This window comes from Somniosus microcephalus, unplaced genomic scaffold, assembly GCF_052327205.1.
Source record: "Somniosus microcephalus isolate GS21.2 unplaced genomic scaffold, FLI_Smic_1.0 unresolved_chr1, whole genome shotgun sequence".
Taxonomy (NCBI): domain Eukaryota; kingdom Metazoa; phylum Chordata; class Chondrichthyes; order Squaliformes; family Somniosidae; genus Somniosus; species Somniosus microcephalus.
The window spans coordinates 149,424,260-149,449,088 of NW_028225179.1; the positions used below are offsets into that span (position 1 = coordinate 149,424,260).

At 43.4% G+C, this 24,829-nt stretch overlaps 1 pseudogene across 1 annotated transcript in view; it reads left to right on the forward strand.

Annotated features, from left to right (window-relative positions):
• Positions 1–393: 393 nt before the first annotated feature.
• The window catches only part of LOC147096237 (zinc-binding protein A33-like), a 38,652-nt pseudogene continuing 14,216 nt past the window's right edge, over positions 394–24,829 (forward strand). The window contains exons 1-5 of the transcript XR_015074875.1: positions 394–1,711; positions 1,801–1,896; positions 1,989–2,222; positions 3,380–3,402; positions 3,500–3,615. The product of XR_015074875.1 is annotated as a zinc-binding protein A33-like (transcript). The remainder of the gene's footprint in view (positions 1,712–1,800; positions 1,897–1,988; positions 2,223–3,379; positions 3,403–3,499; positions 3,616–24,829) is intronic.

Sequence of the window (24,829 nt, forward strand, 5' to 3'; positions counted from 1 at the left end):
GTTCCGTGTGGCAGCATGGCTCTCATTATATGCACGCTGCCCACGTGTAGCATAGCAGAGTCAAGAGCCGGGTGTTCAGTTGATGGCCCTTGTCGCCCATTAGCCACCCTCTGGTTTGTCCTGGTGGCTCAAAGGCTGATGGTACAGCAGACTGCCGCAGAATGACGGCAACATGGCTGCTGCCAGGATCTCGAGCATTGACTTGCATGATGCGCTGAGTATGGTCGCACACCAGCTCGATATTGAGGAAATGGTTGCGGTAAATCTCCGAATTGAGATGCGCTGCCCGCAGAGTGACGTGTGTGTCAGTCACTGGCACCCTGCACATGGAGCTTGTTATCCTGGGGAAGCTGCATGCTCGCTCCGCCTGCTTCTCTCTGGCAAGACAGAATGAAATGTAACTGCCCAGCTGCGGAAACCAGCTGTGCATTCCCAGGTAACTCCTAGGGTCGGGGAATTGATTCGGAGGGAGGGGGCAGTGATCGGGAGAGGGTTGCTTGGACACAGCACAGGAAGGAACATGTGGTGCAGTGGATCGTACGCTGATAACAGAACCAGTCTGATTTTCCTTCCAGTGATTTCAATAGTAATATATTTTGGGTTCTCCTTCTGCCCTCCTCCTTTTTCCCTCTCCCGATTCCCAGACGCAGTTAAAATTCCCATTAATCGCTCAGTCTGATGATGAGCGCACCTCTGAAAAATCACAGACTGTCTTTTCTCTTTGTAAATGCGATTCTATTTCATCCAGATGTGAACAGCACTTGCAGGGACTCGAGTGATCTGTGACTGGGAACCGGGTCTGGATCCACCCACAGAACCATGACACCAGCAGATTGAATCAGCAAGTACTAAAACTGATCCAGGCAGCTCCTTGACATTTATGGCACTTTGTGTTTCAGGGTGAGCGGCTGCAATCATTAACACAATTCAGTTTATGGATCCGTATCTCACACCGTGTGTCACCAGAGCGAGTTTGGTCTGGATCAAAGTGCACTGGAATCTCGATCCCCGCCCATCTCCGGCTCCTCCCTCCCTCTCTCTCCCTCCTGTCACTGTCAACACGCCACCCGCCTGGATTCAATTATTTCCCTCCGCCCTCTAACACTGTTTGTCCTTTATACTGCTCTAGGTTTTATCTCCCTGTGTAAATGTCGACTGGACAGAGAATAGTTTATAGTAATAATAATTCCCTGAGTATTGCCGTGAACTTCATCGGGAAATCGCTGAACTGAGGCTGTTCGGCAGCGCAGTAAACACTGAAACTAAAAGCGGTTTGAATCAGGGAGTGCTGAGGGTGAACATGGCTTCCAGACAGCAGGCCGAGAGTTTGTCCGAGGAGGCAATTTGTCCCATTTGTCTTGATTTCTTCATCGATCCGGTATTACTGGAGTGTGGACACAACTTCTGCCGCTCCTGTATCACACAGTGTTGGGAAAAGAAGGAGACAAACTCCTGCCCAGAATGTAGAGAGGAGTTTCTGGAAATAAACCTCAGGGTTAATCGGGCCTTAGCGAATCTGGCCGAGAAAGCTCGAAAATTAAAGCTGAATCCGAAAAAGAAGGAAAGTAAACTTCACTGTGAGGAACATCAGGAAGAACTGAAGCTGTTTTGTGAAACTGACAAGAAATTGATCTGCCTTGTTTGTAGAGATGCGCGGGAACACAAATCTCACAACTTCATGCCCATTAAAAAAGCTGTTGGAATCTACAAGGTAAAAGGAACAGGTTTGATCACCTGATTATTTTATTACGTTTTCATGGTCCAACACTTTTATTCTGTGATTTTCTCTCCCAATCCCAGGGTCAGGTGAAATCTTCCTTCGATTCTCTCACAGAGAAGAAATCGGCGGTTCTAGAAACAGAGCGACGGCAGAAACAGAAGATTTCCGAAATTAGGGTAAATCTCCCTCTGCTGATTTTCGAAGTTTGATTAGTTTTTTTTTGCTTTTATTGCGGATAAAGTATTATTTTTCACGTTATATTTGGCAGGAACAGTCGAGCAGTCTGCAGACCCGCATCACATCCGAGTTCGCTAAAATGCACCAGATTCTCAGTGAGAAAGAGCAGCGATTAATCCGAGATCTCAGGGAACAAGAGGGGAAGATTCTAGAATCAATGGAGGAAAATCTTCGACAGATTCAAAAGAATTTAAATTCTATTCAGGAGAAACTCTCAAAGTTGCAGAAACAGATGGAGCAAAAAGACGAGCTGACATTTCTGAAGGTGAGGATTATATTTCAGTTTAGTTCAGTGAAAGTTCACAGTCACAAAATGACGGGCGAGAATTTTGAAATAAATGCAGCATTTTTCCAAAAGTTCGTCACTGATTTAAACCGATCGATTGTTTTCTCCATTCCCGGGAGGATCTGCTGTTGTCACCGAGCTAATCGACCTCCCACAAAATATACAGTATCCCGGGAATACCTGCACCTTCCCCGGGAATGAGTTGCCCTGATCTTGATATTTAGTCTGTAATTCTTTCTGTGGTGCCCAAGTTTAATATTCTCCTGAAACTCACATTCCAATCCAGTTCCAGTCCCATGTTGTGAGTGTGTGGGTGTGTCTGGTAGGGTGGGTGTGAGAGGCACTGTGTCTGTGAGTGACACTGATGTTGATTTCAAATACCTGATACTCTTATGAGATTTTTCAGCTATATCCTGCTTCTATCGGAAGCATTTAAGAATTTTTCGTATAATTTCCATTGGCCTGTTTTCAAATATGCCGCTCATAGAAATACACAGAATTTTACAGCACAGAGACCGGCCATTCGGCCCATCAGATCTATGTCAGTGTTTATGCTCCACACGAGCCTCCTCCCACCTTACTTCATCTCACCCTATCAATATATCCTTCTGTTCCTTTCTCCCTCATGTACTGATCTCGCTCCCTTTTAAATATATCGGTGCTATTCACCTCAACTTGTGGTAGCGAGTTCCACATTCTAAACACTCTGAGTAAAGAGATTTCTCCTGAATTCCCTTTTGGATTTATTACTGACTCTCTTATATTTATGACCCCTTGCTTTAGACTCCCCACAAGTGGAAACATCTTCTCTACATCTGCCCTATCGAATCCTTTCATAATGTTAAAGACCTCGCTCGGGTCACCTCTCAGTCTTCTCTTTTCTAGAGAATAATCTTTCCTGTTCACTCTTTCCTGTTAGTTGAACCCTCGCAGTTCTGGTATCATTCTTGTAAATCTCTTTTATACTTTCTCCAGTGCTTCGATATCCTTTTTGTAATATCCTCTTTCTACCTGTGTGTGGGCAGCAGTGAGAATTGGGAATTATCAGCAGCTTGTAACAATCTGGGTGTAATTTCTGCTGTCCGGATATAGACGCTCAGTCTCTGTCAACTCAGATTGTGTTTTATTTATTTCAGGAGGAAACTCGTCAGAAGAGGAGGTAGGCCATGCTCTTTACTGAAACTCTGCACAGTTTGGTAAAATAGCTCAGAAAAGTAATTTTTTTCAATTTATAACCAATTGTTTGATATTTGCAGGATTAGTGAGGACCATAATACACTGACATTAGCAGATGCCGCCCTGTCTATCGAAAAATTCAATGGCCCTTTACCGTACGCAGTGTGGAGTGAAATGCTGGATGCCATTAACCCCGGTAAAACTCCTATCAGTTCCTTTGGCCTGATTTATATCTCATAATTTGATTCGTTATACATAAAAATATCATAGATAGTATCTTTTAGTACTAAGTAGTTGCTAAGGAACGCGGTTAAAAGCGGGCCTGGATGGAGTTAAAGTGTTATTCACGGACCAAATCCATCTTTTAAAAAGCATCGCCTTCAACTGGTCAGCTGAAAATGTCAGCTCCCCAAACATGACCAACACAGGGACCCTCAGATGAACCACAGCCTCCAGAACCCATCGATACTTTGCACACTTCAGCAACAGGAAACACCGCCCTTCCCAGCTGAACCTTTCCTCCTCTACAATACTCATCTCCTGATCCATCTCCACCTTGTGTGTCAAACTCATGTCCGTGACCAAGGTCAGGACAGGAAGCCTGGGAGTGAGGCTTTCTCTGCCTGTTGAGGGAGGAGTGGCGAGGGGTATAAAGTTAGCTGGTGCTCACTGTGGACCTGGGGAGCAAGCACTGGATTGCTGAAAGTGTCACCAAGGCTTATTCTCTCAGTTGTCTTGAATCATTTCACTCGCCCTAGACAATTATCTCTTATACATCCAGGGAGAGTAGCAGGGTAGAGGTATGACAGTGGTGCATCACATTGAATAACCGCTGGTGTTTTGCATCCACATGCGGCCCCGTATAAAGTCTTTTTGTTTGAATGGACCAGTCCGGAGATATCTGGAGGTTAAGATCTTGGCCAATATTTTCTTGTCCGCATTGAGGAGGGATTTAATTTTCTACGATGAGCAATGGTGGTGACCTTTCTGCTCATATATATTAACCTGATTGTGACTAAGTTAAGTGTGTCTGTGCCCTTGTCTCCAGCACATAGTGCGGGGTTTCAGTCGCGGGAGAGTAAGCTCCGTGATTAGGGCCTTGTAAAACCCGATAGGGGAGCTATTAGTTGGTGTGGGACCAGGTCACTACTTTTCCCAGATTGCTCCGGCTGCTTGTCCTAGTGCCCTGTGTCCACTGGAAGCTTGTCCCGTTGGGAGTGAAGAGCACAGTTTAGGTCTCCACTCATGGTTACTATGCTGTCCATACGTGGGGCGAGTGTGAGGATTGCTGATGTGGGGAATGTGCGGACACCTCATTCAGGACACAGAACTGAAGCTTCACTTTGGGTTCTCCTGTTATTCGAGATTCTTTAGGATGGAGTGGCCTCCTTCTCCAGGAATGTGTGTCTCAGAGTAATGGGAAGGTTCCTGTTGATTAGTGTGACTATCCTCTGCTCTTGGGTCAGTAGAAGGCGGCCGGCATTGGTCCCACCCACTCACTCACAAACTTGGTGTGTTCTGGGGGTGGTGAGGAGGATCTCCTGTAGAAATGGTGCTTCCACCTGTTCTTTTATATCAATCCGTTTTGTTTTGCCTGATTATGTGCTGGATTCTGTTGAGATTCGTGGATATAATTTGATTGATGGACTGTATTCAGGGTGATGTCGGTTTGCTGTCTCCAGGGTGTCTTTTCCTCTTGGGGGTGTCTCTGAATCTGGGGCCTGCCCGAATGTACCAGTTTTCCTTGAGTTCCTGTCCAGGCTGCTGTTCAGACTGATCGAGTTGTGGGCCACAGCTGCTTCATCCTCTTTTTTTCCTCTACTTTTTATCTTGAATTATTTATTCATTTCCCTTCCTTACCTTTTCCCCTGTGGCAGCTCTTTTCCTCCCTCCATCTCAGAATCACAGAATCACAGAAGCCCCACAGTGCAGATAGAGGCCATTTCGGCCCATCGAGCCTGCACTGACACATTATCCCACCCGATCCCCATAACCCCTACACCAACACATATCCCACCCTATCCCCGTAACCCCATGTATTTAATCCCCCTAACACTAAGGGTCAATTTATCATAGCCAATCAACCTAACCCGCACATCTTTGGACTGTGGGAGGAAACCGGAGCACCCGGAGAAAACCCACGCAAACACGGGGAGAATGTGCAAACTCCACACAGACAGTCGCCCGAGGCCGGATTCGAACCCGGGTCCCTGGCGCTGTGAGGCAACAGTGCTAACCACTATCCCTAACACTCTGTGGGATGTGTCCTTCATCCAGTTAGGTGTTTGTCCCCTAATACGCTAAATATACATTGGCTTTGTACAGAATAATCTTTATTAAGACCCCTTTAAACGAGCTTGAAAACTAGGAAATAATGAGTGAACAATTTAATAATTTTCAATCATATTAAACCACCCAATACATACAGTGACTTAGATTACTGGTACAGACAGATCATACAGTGACCGTGAGATTTCTGGTACAGACAGATCATACAGTGACCGTGAGATTACTGGTACAGACAGATCATACAGTGATTGAGCTTACAGGTACAGGCAGATCTTACAGTGACGGTGAGATTTCTGGTACAGACAGATCATACAGTGACCGTGAGATTATTAGTACAACAAATCATACAGTGAATGAGACTACTGGTACAGACAGATTATACAGTGAATGAGATTACTGGTACAGACAGATCATAATGTGACCGTTAGATTACTGGGACAAACAGATGATACAGGGATCATAAGATTACTCGTACACACTGATCATACAGTGACTGAGATTACTGGTACAGACAGATTATACAGTGACTGAGATTACTGGTATAGACAGATTATACAATGACCGTGAGATTACTGGTACAGACATATCATAAAGTGACCGTGAGATTACTGGTATAGACAGATCAAAAAGTTACTGTGAGATTACGCTTACACATAGATCAAACAATAATCACGAGATTCCTACTACAGACAGACCATAGAGTGACTGATATTACTGGTACAGACAGATCATACAGTGACCATGAGAGTACTGTTACAAACAGATCAAACAGTGACTGAAATTACTGGTACAGACAGATCATACAGACTCCGTGAAATTACTGGTACAGACAGATCATACAGTGACCATGAGATTACTGGTGCAGACAGATCATACAGAGACCATGAGATTACTGGTACAGACAGATCATACAGTCTCCGTGAAATTACTGGTACAGACAGATCATACAGTGACCGTGAGATTACTGGTACACACAGATCATACAGTGACCGTGAGATTACTGGTACAGACAGATCATACAGTGACCATGAGATTACTGGTGCAGACAGATCATACAGTGACCATGAGATTACTGGTACAGACAGATCATACAGTGACCATGAGATTACTGGTACAGACAGATCATACAGAGACCATGAGATTACTGGTACAGACAGATCATACAGTCTCCATGAGATTACTGGTACAGACAGATCATACAGTGACCATGAGATTACTGGTACAGACAGATCATACAGAGACCATGAGATTACTGGTACAGACAGATCATACAGTGACCATGAGATTACTGGTACAGACAGATCATACAGTGACCGTGAGATTACTGGTACAGACAGATCATACAGAGACCATGAGATTACTGGTACAGACAGATCATACAGAGACCATGAGATTACTGGTACAGACAGATCATACAGTGACCGTGAGATTACTGGTACAGACAGATCATACAGTGACCATGAGATTACTGGTACAGACAGATCATATAGTGACCATGAGATTACTGGTACAGACAGATCATACAGAGACCATGAGATTACTGGTACAGACAGATCATACAGAGACCATGAGATTACTGGTACAGACAGATCATACAGTGACCGTGAGATTACTGGTACAGACAGATCATACAGAGACCATGAGATTACTGGTACAGACAGATCATACAGAGACCATGAGATTACTGGTACAGACAGATCACACAGTGACCATGAGATTACTGGTACAGACAGATCATACAGTGACCATGAGATTACTGGTACAGACAGATCATACAGTGACCGTGAGATTACTGGTACAGACAGATCATACAGTGACCGTGAGATTACTGGTACAGACAGATCATACAGAGACCATGAGATTACTGGTACAGACAGATCATACAGAGACCATGAGATTACTGGTACAGACAGATCATACAGAGACCATGAGATTACTGGTACAGAGAGATCATACAGTGACCATGAGATTACTGGTACAGACAGATCATACAGAGACCATGAGATTACTGGTACAGACAGATCATACAGTGACCGTGAGATTACTGGTACAGACAGATCATACAGTGACCATGAGATTACTGGTACACACAGATCATACAGTGACCGTGAGATTACTGGTACAGACAGATCATACAGTGACCGTGAGATTACTGGTACAGACAGATCATACAGTGACCATGAGATTACTGGTACAGACAGATCATACAGTGACCGTGAGATTACTGGTACAGACAGATCATACAGAGACCATGAGATTACTGGTACAGACAGATCATACAGTGACCGTGAGATTACTGGTACAGAGAGATCATACAGAGACCATGAGATTACTGGTACAGAGAGATCATACAGAGACCATGAGATTACTGGTACAGACAGATCATACAGAGACCATGAGATTACTGGTACAGACAGATCATACAGTGACCGTGAGATTACTGGTACAGAGAGATCATACAGAGACCATGAGATTACTGGTACAGAGAGATCATACAGAGACCATGAGATTACTGGTGCAGACAGATCATACAGTGACCATGAGATTACTGGTACAGACAGATCATACAGTGACCGTGAGATTACTGGTACAGACAGATCATACAGTGACCGTGAGATTACTGGTACAGACAGATCATACAGTGACCATGAGATTACTGGTACAGAGAGATCATACAGAGACCATGAGACTACTGGTACAGACAGATCATACAGAGACCGTGAGATTACTGGTGCAGACAGATCATACAGTGACCATGAGATTACTGGAGCAGACAGATCATACAGTGACCATGAGATTACTGGTACAGACAGATCATACAGAGACCGTGAGATTACTGGTACAGACAGATCATACAGTGACCGTGAGATTACTGGAGCAGACAGATCATACAGTGACCATGAGATTACTGGTACAGACAGATCATACAGTGACCGTGAGATTACTGGAGCAGACAGATCATACAGAGACCATGAGATTACTGGGACAGACAGATCATACAGTGACCGTGAGATTACTGGTACAGACAGATCATACAGAGACCATGAGATTACTGGAGCAGACAGATCATACAGTGACCATGAGATTACTGGTACAGAGAGATCATACAGAGACCATGAGATTACTGGTACAGACAGATCATACAGAGACCGTGAGATTACTGGTGCAGACAGATCATACAGAGACCGTGAGATTACTGGTGCAGACAGATCATACAGTGACCATGAGATTACTGGTACAGACAGATCATACAGTGACCATGAGATTACTGGAGCAGACAGATCATACAGTGACCATGAGATTACTGGTACAGACAGATCATACAGTGACCATGAGATTACTGGTACAGACAGATCATACAGTGACCGTGAGATTACTGGTACAGACAGATCATACAGTGACCATGAGATTACTGGTACAGACAGATCATACAGAGACCATGAGATTACTGGGACAGACAGATCATACAGTGACCGTGAGATTACTGGTACAGAGAGATCAGACAGAGACCATGAGATTACTGGTACAGACAGATCATACAGAGACCATGAGATTACTGGAGCAGACAGATCATACAGTCTCCATGAGATTACTGGTACAGACAGATCATACAGTGACCATGAGATTACTGGTACAGACAGATCATACAGAGACCATGAGATTACTGGTACAGACAGATCATACAGTGACCATGAGATTACTGGTACAGACAGATCATACAGTGACCGTGAGATTACTGGTACAGACAGATCATACAGAGACCATGAGATTACTGGTACAGACAGATCATACAGAGACCATGAGATTACTGGTACAGACAGATCATACAGTGACCGTGAGATTACTGGTACAGACAGATCATACAGTGACCATGAGATTACTGGTACAGACAGATCATATAGTGACCATGAGATTACTGGTACAGACAGATCATACAGAGACCATGAGATTACTGGTACAGACAGATCATACAGAGACCATGAGATTACTGGTACAGACAGATCATACAGTGACCGTGAGATTACTGGTACAGACAGATCATACAGAGACCATGAGATTACTGGTACAGACAGATCATACAGAGACCATGAGATTACTGGTACAGACAGATCACACAGTGACCATGAGATTACTGGTACAGACAGATCATACAGTGACCATGAGATTACTGGTACAGACAGATCATACAGTGACCGTGAGATTACTGGTACAGACAGATCATACAGTGACCGTGAGATTACTGGTACAGACAGATCATACAGAGACCATGAGATTACTGGTACAGACAGATCATACAGAGACCATGAGATTACTGGTACAGACAGATCATACAGAGACCATGAGATTACTGGTACAGAGAGATCATACAGTGACCATGAGATTACTGGTACAGACAGATCATACAGAGACCATGAGATTACTGGTACAGACAGATCATACAGTGACCGTGAGATTACTGGTACAGACAGATCATACAGTGACCATGAGATTACTGGTACACACAGATCATACAGTGACCGTGAGATTACTGGTACAGACAGATCATACAGTGACCGTGAGATTACTGGTACAGACAGATCATACAGTGACCATGAGATTACTGGTACAGACAGATCATACAGTGACCGTGAGATTACTGGTACAGACAGATCATACAGAGACCATGAGATTACTGGTACAGACAGATCATACAGTGACCGTGAGATTACTGGTACAGAGAGATCATACAGAGACCATGAGATTACTGGTACAGAGAGATCATACAGAGACCATGAGATTACTGGTACAGACAGATCATACAGAGACCATGAGATTACTGGTACAGACAGATCATACAGTGACCGTGAGATTACTGGTACAGAGAGATCATACAGAGACCATGAGATTACTGGTACAGAGAGATCATACAGAGACCATGAGATTACTGGTGCAGACAGATCATACAGTGACCATGAGATTACTGGTACAGACAGATCATACAGTGACCGTGAGATTACTGGTACAGACAGATCATACAGTGACCGTGAGATTACTGGTACAGACAGATCATACAGTGACCATGAGATTACTGGTACAGAGAGATCATACAGAGACCATGAGACTACTGGTACAGACAGATCATACAGAGACCGTGAGATTACTGGTGCAGACAGATCATACAGTGACCATGAGATTACTGGAGCAGACAGATCATACAGTGACCATGAGATTACTGGTACAGACAGATCATACAGAGACCGTGAGATTACTGGTACAGACAGATCATACAGTGACCGTGAGATTACTGGAGCAGACAGATCATACAGTGACCATGAGATTACTGGTACAGACAGATCATACAGTGACCGTGAGATTACTGGAGCAGACAGATCATACAGAGACCATGAGATTACTGGGACAGACAGATCATACAGTGACCGTGAGATTACTGGTACAGACAGATCATACAGAGACCATGAGATTACTGGAGCAGACAGATCATACAGTGACCATGAGATTACTGGTACAGAGAGATCATACAGAGACCATGAGATTACTGGTACAGACAGATCATACAGAGACCGTGAGATTACTGGTGCAGACAGATCATACAGAGACCGTGAGATTACTGGTGCAGACAGATCATACAGTGACCATGAGATTACTGGTACAGACAGATCATACAGTGACCATGAGATTACTGGAGCAGACAGATCATACAGTGACCATGAGATTACTGGTACAGACAGATCATACAGTGACCATGAGATTACTGGTACAGACAGATCATACAGTGACCGTGAGATTACTGGTACAGACAGATCATACAGTGACCATGAGATTACTGGTACAGACAGATCATACAGAGACCATGAGATTACTGGGACAGACAGATCATACAGTGACCGTGAGATTACTGGTACAGAGAGATCAGACAGAGACCATGAGATTACTGGTACAGACAGATCATACAGAGACCATGAGATTACTGGAGCAGACAGATCATACAGAGACCATGAGATTACTGGAGCAGACAGATCATACAGTGACCATGAGATTACTGGTACAGACAGATCATACAGTGACCGTGAGATTACTGGTACAGACAGATCATACAGTCTCCGTGAGATTACTGGTACAGACAGATCATACAGAGACCATGAGATTACTGGTACAGACAGATCATACAGTGACCATGAGATTACTGGAGCAGACAGATCATACAGTGACCGTGAGATTACTGGTACAGACAGATCATACAGTGACCGTGAGATTACTGGTACAGACTGATGATACAGTGACCGTGAGATTACTGGTACAGACAGATCATACAGTGACCGTGAGATTACTGGTACAGACAGATCATACAATGACCGTGAGATTACTGGTACAGACTGATCATACAGTGACCGTGAGATTACTGGTACAGACAGATCATACAGTGACCGTGAGATTACTGGTACAGACAGATCATACAGTGACCGTGAGATTACTGGTACAGACAGATCATACAGTCTCCGTGAGATTACTGGTACAGACAGATCATACAGTCTCCGTGAGATTACTGGTACAGACAGATCATACAGTGACCGTGAGATTACTGGTACAGACAGATCATACAGTGACCGTGAGATTACTGGTACAGACAGATCATACAGTGACCGTGAGATTACTGGTACAGACAGATCATACAGTGACCGTGAGATTACTGGTACAGACAGATCATACAGTGACCGTGAGATTACTGGTACAGACAGATCATACAGTGACCGTGAGATTACTGGTACAGACAGATCATACAGTGACCGTGAGATTACTGGTACAGACAGATCATACAGTGACCGTGAGATTACTGGTACAGACAGATCATACAGTGACCATGAGATTACTGGTACAGACAGATCATACAGTGACCGTGAGATTACTGGTACAGACAGATCATACAGTGACCATGTGAATACTGTTACAGGCAGATCATACAGTGACCGTGAGATTACTGGTACAGACAGATCATACAGTGACCATGAGATTACTGGTACAGACAGATCATACAGTGACCATGAGATTACTGGTACAGACAGATCATACAGTGACCGTGAGATTACTGGTACAGACAGATCATACAGTGACCATGAGATTACTGGTACAGACAGATCATACAGTGACCGTGAGATTACTGGTACAGACAGATCATACAGTGACCATGAGATTACTGGTACAGACAGATCATACAGTGACCGTGAGATTACTGGTACAGACAGATCATACAGTGACCGTGAGATTACTGGTACAGACAGATCATACAGTGACCATGAGATTACTGGTACAGACAGATCATACAGTGACCGTGAGATTACTGGTACAGACAGATCATACAGTGACCGTGAGATTACTGGTACAGACAGATCATACAGTGACCATGAGATTACTGGTACAGACAGATCATACAGTCTCCGTGAGATTTCTGGTACAGACAGATCATACAGTGACCATGAGATTACTGGTACAGACAGATCATACAGTGACCGTGAGATTACTGGTACAGACAGATCATACAGTGACCCTGAGATTACTGGTACAGACAGATCATACAGTGACCGTGAGATTACTGGTACAGACAGATCATACAGTGACCGTGAGATTACTGGTACAGAGAGATCATACAGTGACCATGAGATTACTGGTACAGACAGATCATACAGTGACCGTGAGATTACTGGTACAGACAGATCATACAGTGACCGTGAGATTACTGGTACAGACAGATCATACAGTGACCGTGAGATTACTGGTACAGACAGATCATACAGTCTCCGTGAGATTACTGGTACAGACAGATCATACAGTGACCATGAGATTACTGGTACAGACAGATCATACAGTGACCGTGAGATTACTGGTACAGACAGATCATACAATGATCGTGAGATTACTGGTACAGACAGATCATACAGTGACCATGAGATTACTGGAGCAGACAGATCATACAGTGACCGTGAGATTACTGGTACAGACAGATCATACAGTGACCGTGAGATTACTGGTACAGAGAGATCATACAGTGACCGTGAGATTACTGGTACAGACAGATCATACAGTGACCATGAGATTACTGGTACAGACAGATCATACAGTGACCGTGAGATTACTGGTACAGACAGATCATACAGTGACCGTGAGATTACTGGTACAGACAGATCATACAGTGACCATGAGATTACTGGAGCAGACAGATCATACAGTGACCGTGAGATTACTGGTACAGACAGATCATACAGTGACCGTGAGATTACTGGTACAGAGAGATCATACAGTGACCGTGAGATTACTGGTACAGACAGATCATACAGTGACCGTGAGATTACTGGTACAGACAGATCATACAGTGAACGTGAGATTACTGGTACAGACAGATCATACAGTGACCGTGAGATTACTGGTACAGACAGATCATACAGTGACCGTGAGATTACAGGTACAGACAGATCATACAGTGACCGTGAGATTACTGGTACAGACAGATCATACAGTGACCGTGAGATTACTGGTACAGACAGATCATACAGTGACCATGAGATTACTGGTACAGACAGATCATACAGTGACCATGAGATTACTGGTACAGACAGATCATACAGTGACCGTGAGATTACTGGTACAGACAGATCATACAGTCTCCGTGAGATTACTGGAACAGACAGATCATACAGAGACCATGAGATTACTGGTACAGACAGATCATACAGAGACCATGAGATTACTGGAACAGACAGATCATACAGAGACCATGAGATTACTGGTACAGACAGATCATACAGAGACCATGAGATTACTGGTACAGACAGATCATACAGTGACCATGAGATTACTGGTACAGACAGATCATACAGTGACCGTGAGATTACTGGTACAGACAGATCATACAGTGACCATGAGATTACTGGTACAGACAGATCATACAGTGACCATGAGATTACTGGTACAGACAGATCATACAGTGACCATGAGATTACTGGTACAGACAGATCATACAGAGACCATGAGATTACTGGTACAGACAGATCATACAGTGACCATGAGATTACTGGTACAGACAGATCATACAGTGACCGTGAGATTACTGGTACAGACAGATCATACAGTCACCATGAGATTACTGGTACAGACAGATCATACAGAGACCATGAGATTACTGGTACAGACAGATCATACAGTCACCATGAGATTACTGGTACAGACAGATCATACAGTCACCATGAGATTACTGGTACAGACAGATCATACAGAGACCATGAGATTACTGGTACAGACAGATCATACAGAGACCATGAGATTACTGGTACAGACAGATCATACAGAGACCATGAGATTACTGGTACAGACAGATCATACAGTGACCATGAGATTACTGGTACAGACAGACCATACAGAGACCATGAGATTACTGGTACAGACAGATCATACAGTGACCATGAGATTACTGGTACAGACAGACCATACAGAGACCATGAGATTACTGGTACAGACAGATCATACAGTGACCGTGAGTTTACTGGTACAGACAGATCATACAGTGACCATGAGATTACTGGTACAGACAGATCATACAGAGACCATGAGATTACTGGTACAGACAGATCATACAGTGACCATGAGATTACTGGTACAGACAGATCATACAGTGACCATGAGATTACTGGTACAGACAGATCATACAGTGACCATGAGATTACTGGTACAGACAGATCATACAGTGACCATGAGATTACTGGTACAGACAGATCATACAGTGACCATGAGATTACTGGTACAGACAGATCATACAGTGACCATGAGATTACTGGTACAGACAGATCATACAGTGACCATGAGATTACTGGTACAGACAGATCATACAGTGACCATGAGATTACTGGTACAGACAGATCATACAGAGACCATGAGATTACTGGTACAGACAGATCATACAGTGACCGTGAGATTACTGGTACAGACAGATCATACAGAGACCATGAGATTACTGGTACAGACAGATCATACAGTCTCCGTGAGATTACTGGTACAGACAGATCATACAGTGACCGTGAGATTACTGGAACAGACAGATCATACAGTGACCGTGAGATTACTGGAACAGACAGATCATACAGTGACCGTGAGATTACTGGTACAGACAGATCATACAGAGACCATGAGATTACTGGTACAGACAGATCATACAGTGACCGTGAGATTACTGGTACAGACAGATCATACAGTGACCGTGAGATTACTGGAACAGACAGATCATACAGTGACCGTGAGATTACTGGAACAGACAGATCATACAGTGACCGTGAGATTACTGGTACAGACAGATCATACAGAGACCATGAGATTACTGGTACAGACAGATCATACAGTGACCGTGAGATTACTGGTACAGACAGATCATACAGTGACCGTGAGATTACTGGTACAGACAGATCATACAGTCTCCGTGAGATTACTGGTACAGACAGATCATACAGTGACCGTGAGATTACTGGTACAGACAGATCATACAGTGACCGTGAGATTACTGGTACAGACAGATCATACAGTGACCATGAGATTACTGGTACAGACAGATCATACAGTGACCGTGAGATTACTGGTACAGACAGATCATACAGTGACCATGAGATTACTGGTACAGACAGATCATACAGAGACCATGAGATTACTGGTACAGACAGATCATACAGTGACCTTGAGATTACTGGTACAGACAGATCATACAGTCTCCGTGAGATTACTGGTACAGACAGATCATACAGTGACCATGAGATTACTGGTACAGACAGATCATACAGAGACCATGAGATTACTGGTACAGACAGATCATACAGAGACCATGAGATTACTGGTACAGGCAGATCATACAGTGACCATGAGATTACTGGTACAGGCAGATCATACAGAGACCATGAGATTACTGGTACAGACAGATCATACAGAGACCATGAGATTACTGGTACAGACAGATCATACAGTGACCGTGAGATTACTGGTACAGACAGATCATACAGTGACCGTGAGATTACTGGTACAGACAGATCATACAGTGACCGTGAGATTACTGGTACAGACAGATCATACAGTGACCGTGAGATTACTGGTACAGACAGATCATACAGTGACCGTGAGATTACTGGTACAGACAGATCATACAGTGACCGTGAGATTACTGGTACAGACAGATCATACAGAGACCATGAGATTACTGGTACAGACAGATCATACAGTGACCGTGAGATTACTGGTACAGACAGATCATACAGTGACCATGAGATTACTGGTATAGACAGATCATACAGTGACTGAAATTACTGGTACAGACAGATCATACAGAGACCATGAGATTACTGGTATAGACAGATCATACAGTGACTGAAATTACTGGTACAGACAGATCATACAGAGACCATGAGATTACTGGTATAGACAGATCATACAGTGACCATGAGATTACTGGTATAGACAGATCATACAGTGACTGAAATTACTGGTACAGACAGATCATACAGTGACCATGAGATTACTGGTACAGACAGATCATACAGTCTCCGTGAGATTACTGGTACAGACAGATCATACAGTGACCGTGAGATTACTGGAGCAGACAGATCATACAGAGACCATGAGATTACTGGTGCAGACAGATCATACAGTGACTTTGATATTACTGGTACAGACAGATCATACAGAGACCATGAGATTACTGGTACAGACAGATCACACAGTGACTATGAGATTATTGGTACAGACAGATCACACAGTGACCGTGAGATTACTGACACAGACAGATCATACAGTGACTGTTAAATTACTGATACAGACAGATCATATATTGACTGTATGATTCCTGGTACAGACAGATCACAGATTCTAGAATGGTGCCCGCGATTGGAAAGTTGCAAATGTATCCCCACTATTAATGAAAGCTGGGAGAGAGAAACCTGGGAATTACAGAAGATTTAGTCTGATGCCAGTACTAGGAAAAATGCTGGAATCTATTATTAACGATGTGGTAACAGGGCACTTGGAACATAATAATAGGATTGGGCAGAGCCAACATGGATTTATTGAAGGGAAATCGTGTTTGCCAAATCTGTTAGTGTTTCTTTGATTATGTAACTTGCAGAATAGATAAGGGGGAACCAGTGGATGTGGTGTATTTGGAATTAAAAAGGCATTCGATAAGGTGCCTTACAAGAGGTTATTAACCAAAATTAGGGCTTAAGGGATTGGGGCTAATATAATAGCATGGATTGAGGATTGGTTTACTGGACAGAAATCAGAGAGTAGAAATAAATGGTTCATTTTCGTGTTGGCAACCTGTAATTAGTCAGGTACCGCAATGATCAGTGCTGGGGCCTCAGCTATTCACAATCTACATCAATGATTTCGATGAGGGGACCAAATGCAATATATCCAAGTTTGCTGATGATACAAAGCTGGGTGGGAATGTAAGCTGTGAGGAGGATGCAAGGAGGCTTGAAGTGGATATAGAAAAGCTAAGTGAGTGGCCAGGAACATGGCAAATGAAGTATAATGTGGACAAATGTGAAGTTATTCACTTTGGTAGGTAAATAGCAAAGCAGCTTATTTTATAAATGGTGAGGGATTGTGAAATCTTGGTGCTCATTGGGACCTGGGTGTCGTTGTACACGAATCACAGAAAGTTAACATGCAAGTACAGCACGCAACTAGGAAAGCAAATGGTATGTTGGCCTTTATTACAAGAGGATTGGAGTATAAGAGTCAAGATGTCTTACTGCAATTATATAGGGCTCTAGTAAGACCACATCTGGAGTATTGTGAACAGTTTTGTTCTCCTTACCTAAGGAAAGATGTACTTGCCATAGAGGGAGTGCAACAAAGGTTCACCAGAATGGTTCCTGGGATGGGGAGATTGTCCTATGAGGAGAGATTGAGTAGACTGGGCCTATATTCTCTAGAGTTTAGAAGAATGAGAAGTGATCTCATTGAAACATACAAAATTCTTACAGGCTTGACAGGGTAGATGCAGGGAGGATATTTCCCCTGGCTGGGGAGTCTAGAACCAGGGGTCGAAGTCTCAGAATAAGGAGACGACCATATAGAACTGAGATGAGGGGAGATTTCTTCAATCAGAGGGTGTTGAAATTTTGGAATTCTCTACCCCAGAGAACTGTGGAGGCTCAGTCGTTGAGTATATTCAAGACAGAGATCGATAGATTTTTGAATATTAGGAGAATCAAGGGATATGGGGAAAGTGCAGGAAACTGGAGAAGAGGCAGCAGATCAGCCATGATCATATTGACTAGCGGAGCAGGCTCGACTGGCCAATTGGCCTACTCCGGCTCCTATTTCGTATGTTGTTATGTTCTTAAGTTCTTCTTATATTATCATACAGTTGCCGTAGGATTACTGGTACAGACAGATCATACAGTGACATTGAGGTTACTGATACTGACATCATACAGTGACCGTGAGATTACTGGTATAGACAGATCATAGAGTGACTGTGAGATTACTGGTATAGGCAGATCATAGAATGACCGTGAGATTACTGGTATAGGCAGATCATACAGTGACCGTGAGGTTACTGGTACAGACAGATCACACAGTGACCATGGGATTACTGGTACAGGCAGATCATAGAGTGACCGTGAGATTACTGGTATAGGCAGATCATACAGTGACCGTGAGATTGCTGGTACAGACAGATCACACAGTGACCGTGAGATTACTGGTACAGACAGATCATACAGTGACCGTGAGATTACTGGTACAGACAGATCATACAGTGACCGTGAGTTCACTGGTACAGACAGACCATACAGAGACCATGAGATTACTGGTACAGACAGATCATACAGTGACTGTGAGATTCCTGGTACAGAGAGGTCATACATTTACTGAGAGTACTGGTATAGACAGATCACACAGTGCCCATGAGATTACTGGCACAGACAGATCATACAGTGACCGTGAGATTACTGGTACAGACATATACAATGACCATGAGATTACTGGTACAGAAAGGTCATACATTTACTGAGAGTACTTGTATAGACAGATCACACAGTGAATATGAGATTCATGGTACAGACATCATACAGTAACCATGAGATTACTGGTACAGACAGATCATACAGTGACCGTGAGACAACTGGTACTGACAGATTATACAGTGACCATGAGATTACTGGTATAGAGAGATCACACAGTGACCATGAGATTACTGGTACAGACAGGTCATACAGTGACCATGAGATTACCGGTACTGACAGATCATACAGTGACAATGAGATTACTGGTACAGACAGATCACACTGTGACCATGAGATTATTGCTATAGACAGATCATACATTTACTGAGAGTACTGGTATAGACAGATCATAGAGTGACCATAGAGTGACCATGAGATTACTGGTACAGACAGATCATGGAGTAACCATGAAATTACTGGTACAGGCAGATCATAGAGTAACCAAGAAATTACTGGTACAGGCAGTGACCATGAGATTACTGGTACAGACAGAACATACAGTGACCGTGTGATTACTGGTACATACAGATCATAGAGTGAACATGAGATTACTGGTACAGACAGATCATACAATAGCTGTGAGGTTACTGGTACAGACAGATCATACAGTGACCGTGGGATTACTTGTACAGATAGCTCATACATTTACTTCGCGTACTGGTATAGACAGATCATGGAGTGACCATGATATTACTGGTACAGACAGATCATAAAGTGACCGTGAAATTACTGGTACAGACAGTTCATACACTGACCATGAGATTACTGGTACAGAGAGATCATACAGTGACCATGAGGTTACTAGTACAGTAAGATCATACAGTGACCGTGAGATTACTGGTACAGACAGATTATACAGGCTCCGTGAGATTACTGGTACAGCCAGATCATACAGTGACTATGATATTACTGGTACAGACAGATTAAACCTGACCATGAGATTACTGGTACAGACAGATCATACAGTGACCATGAGATTACTGGTGCAGACAGATCATACAGTGACCGTGAGATTACTGGTACAGACAGATCATACAGTGACTATGATATTACTGGTACAGACAGATCATACAGTGACTATGATATTACTGGTACAGACAGATCATACAGTGACTATGATATTACTGGTACAGACAGATCATACCGTGACTATGAGATTACTGGTACAGACAGATCACACAGTGACCATGATATTACTGGTACAGACAGATCATAAAGTGACCGTGAAATTACTGGTACAGACAGTTCATACACTGACCATGAGATTACTGGTACAGAGAGATCATACAGTGACCATGAGATTACTAGTACAGTAAGATCATACAGTGACCGTGAGATTACTGGTACAGACAGATTATACAGGCTCCGTGAGATTACTGGTACAGCCAGATCATACAGTGACCATGAGATTACTGGTGCAGACAGATCATACAGTGACTATGATATTACTGGTACAGACAGATCATACCGTGACCATGAGATTACTGGTACAGACAGAGCATACAGTGACCATGAGATTACTGGTGCAGACAGATCATACAGTGACCGTGAGATTACTGGTACAGACAGATCATACAGTGACTATGATATTACTGGTACAGACAGATCATACAGTGACTATGATAATACTGGTACAGACAGATCATACAGTGACTATGATATTACTGGTACAGACAGATCATACCGTGACTATGAGATTACTGGTACAGACAGATCACACAGTGACCATGAGATTACTGGTACAGACAGATCATACAGTGACCGTAAGATTCCTGATGCAGACAGATCAGATTCTGGAATGGTTCCCGCGATTGGAAAGCAGCAAATGTACCCCCACCATTTAAGGGAGCTGGGAGTGAGAAAACGGGGAATTACAGACCAGTTAGCCTGACGTCATTAGTAGGAAAATTGCTGGAATCTATTATTAACGTTGTGATTACAGGGCACCTAGAAAATAATAATAGGATTGGGCAGACTCTACACGGATTTATTAAACGGAAATCATGTTTGACAAATCGGTTTGAGTTTTTTATTGTTGTAACTAGCAGAATAGATAAGGGGGAACCAGTGGATGTGGTGTATTTGGATTTTCAGAAGGCATTCTATCAGATGCCACACAAGAGGTTGTTAACCTAAATCAGGGCTCATGGGATTGGGGCTAATATAGTAGCATGGATTGAGGATTGGTTAACGGACAGAAAACAGAGAGTAGGAATAAACGCGTCATTTTCGGGTTAGCAATCTGTAACTAGTCAGGTACCGCAATGATCAGTGCTGGGGCTTCAGCTATTCACAATTGATATTAATGATTTGGATGAGGGGACCAAATGTAATATATCCACGTTTGCTGATGATTCAAAGCTGGGTAGGAATATAATTTGTGAGGAGAATGCAATGAGGCTTCAAGTGGATATAGACAGGCTAAGTGAGTGGGCAAGAACATGGCAAATGAAATATAACGTGGACAAAAGTGAAGTTATCCACTTTGGTAGAAAAATAGCAAAGTAGAGTATTTTATAAATGGCGAGGGATTGTGAAATGTTGGTGTTCATTGGGACCTGGGTGTCCTTGTACACAAATCATGGAAAATTAACATGCAGGTACAGCAAGCAATTAGGAAAGCAAATTGTATGTTGGCCTTTATTACAAGTGTATTGGAGTATAAGAGTAAAGGTGTCTTACTGCAATTATATAGGGTTCCAGTAAGAACACACCTGGAGTATTGTGAACAGTTCTGGTCTCCTTACCTAAGGAAGATTTTACATGTCATAGAGCGAGTGCAATGACGGTTCACCAGACTAGTTCCTGGGATGGGGTGAGGAGAGGTTGAGTAGACTAGACCTATATTCTCTAGAGTTTAGAAGAATGAGAAGTGATCTCATTGAAACATACAAAATTCTCGCAGGGCTTGACAGGGTAGATGCAGGGAGGATATTTCCCGTGGCTGGCGAGTCGAGAACTAGGGGTCACGGTCTCAGAATAAGGAGTGGGCCATTTCGGACTGAGATGAGGAGAAATTTGTTCACTCAGAGGGTGGTGAATCTTTGGAATTCCCCACCCCAGAGAACTGTGGTACCTAAGTCGTTGAGTATATTAAAGGCAGAGATCGATAGATTTTTGAATAGCAGGAGAATCAAGGGAAGTGGGGATAGTGCAGGAAAGTGGAGATGAGGCAGCATATCAGCCATAATCTTCTTGAATTGCGGAGCAGGCTCAAAGGGCCAAATGGCCTACTCCTGCTACTATTTTGCATTTTCTTATGTTCTTAAGTTCTTATTATCATACAGTGACCGTGACATTACAATCTTGGTCTCCTTACCTAAGGAAGGATGTGCTTGCCATAGAGGGAGTGCAACGAAGGTTCACAAGATTGATTCCTGGGTTGGCGGGACTGTCGTATGAGAAGAGATTGAATAAACTAGGCCTGAATTCTCTTGAATTCAGAAGAATGAGGGGATCTCATTGAAGCATACAAAATTATTACAGGGCTTGATAGGGTGGATGCTGGGAGAATGTTTCCCTTGAATCTTTGGAATTCTCTACCCCAGAGGGCTGTGGCGGCTCAGTCATTGGGTATATTCAAAACAGAAGTCGATAGATTTCTGACTAGTAAGGGCATCAAGGGATATGGTGATAGGGCCGGTGAATGGAGTTGCGGCAGAAGATCAGCCATGGTCTCATTGAATGGTGGAGCAGGCTCGAAGGGCCGAATGGCCGACTCCTGCTCCTATTTCTTATGTTCTTATGTTCTTATCATACAATGCCCATGAGATTACTGGTACAGACAGATCATAGAGTGACTGGGATTCCTGGTACAGACAGATCATAGAGTGACTGTGAGATTACTGGGACAGACAGATCATAGAGTGACTGTGAGATTACTGGGACAGACAGGTCATAGAGTGACTGTGAGATTACTGGTACAGACAGATCATACAGTGACTGTGAGATTACTGGGACAGACAGATCATACAGTGACTGTGAGATTACTGGTACAGACAGATTATATAGTTACGGTGAGTTAACTGGTACAGACAGATTATACAGTGACGGTTAGATTACTGGTACAGACAGATTATATAGTTACGATGAGTTTACTGGTACAGACAGATCATACAGTGACGGTTAGATTACTGGCACAGACAGATCATACAGTGACTGGGATTACTGGCAGAGACAGATCATACAGTGTCTGTGAGATTACTGGTACAGACAGATCATACAGTGACCGTGAGATTACTGGGACAGGCAGATCATACAGTGACCGTGAGATTACTGGTACAGACAGATCATACAGTGACCGTGAGATTACTGGGACAGACAGATCATACAGTGTCTGTGAGATTACTGGTACAGACAGATCATACAGTGACCATGAGATTACTGGGACAGACAGATCATACATTGACCGTGAGATTACTGGTACAGACAGATCATACAGTGACCGTGAGATTACTGGTACAGACAGATCACACAGTGACCATGAGATTATTGGTACAGACAGATCATACAGTGACCGTGAGATTACTGGTACAGACAGATCATACAGTGACTGGGATTACTGGCAGAGACAGATCATACAGTGTCTGTGAGATTACTGGTACAGACAGATCATACAGTGACCGTGAGATTACTGGTACAGACAGATCATACAGTGACCGTGAGATTACTGGTACAGACAGATCATACAGTGACCATGAGATTACTGGTACAGACAGATCATACAGTGACCGTGAGATTACTGGGACAGACAGATCATACAGTGACCGTGAGATTACTGGTACAGACAGATCATACAGTGACCATGAGATTACTGGTACAGACAGATCATACAGTGACCGTGAGATTACTGGTACAGACAGATCACACAGTGACCATGAGATTATTGGTACAGACAGATCATACAGTGACCGTGAGATTATTGGTACAGACAGATCATACAGTGACCGTGAGATTACTGGTACAGACAGATCATACAGTGACCGTGAGATTACTGGTACAGACAGATCATACAGTGACCGTGAGATTACTGGTACAGACAGATCACACAGTGACCATGAGATTATTGGTACAGACAGATCA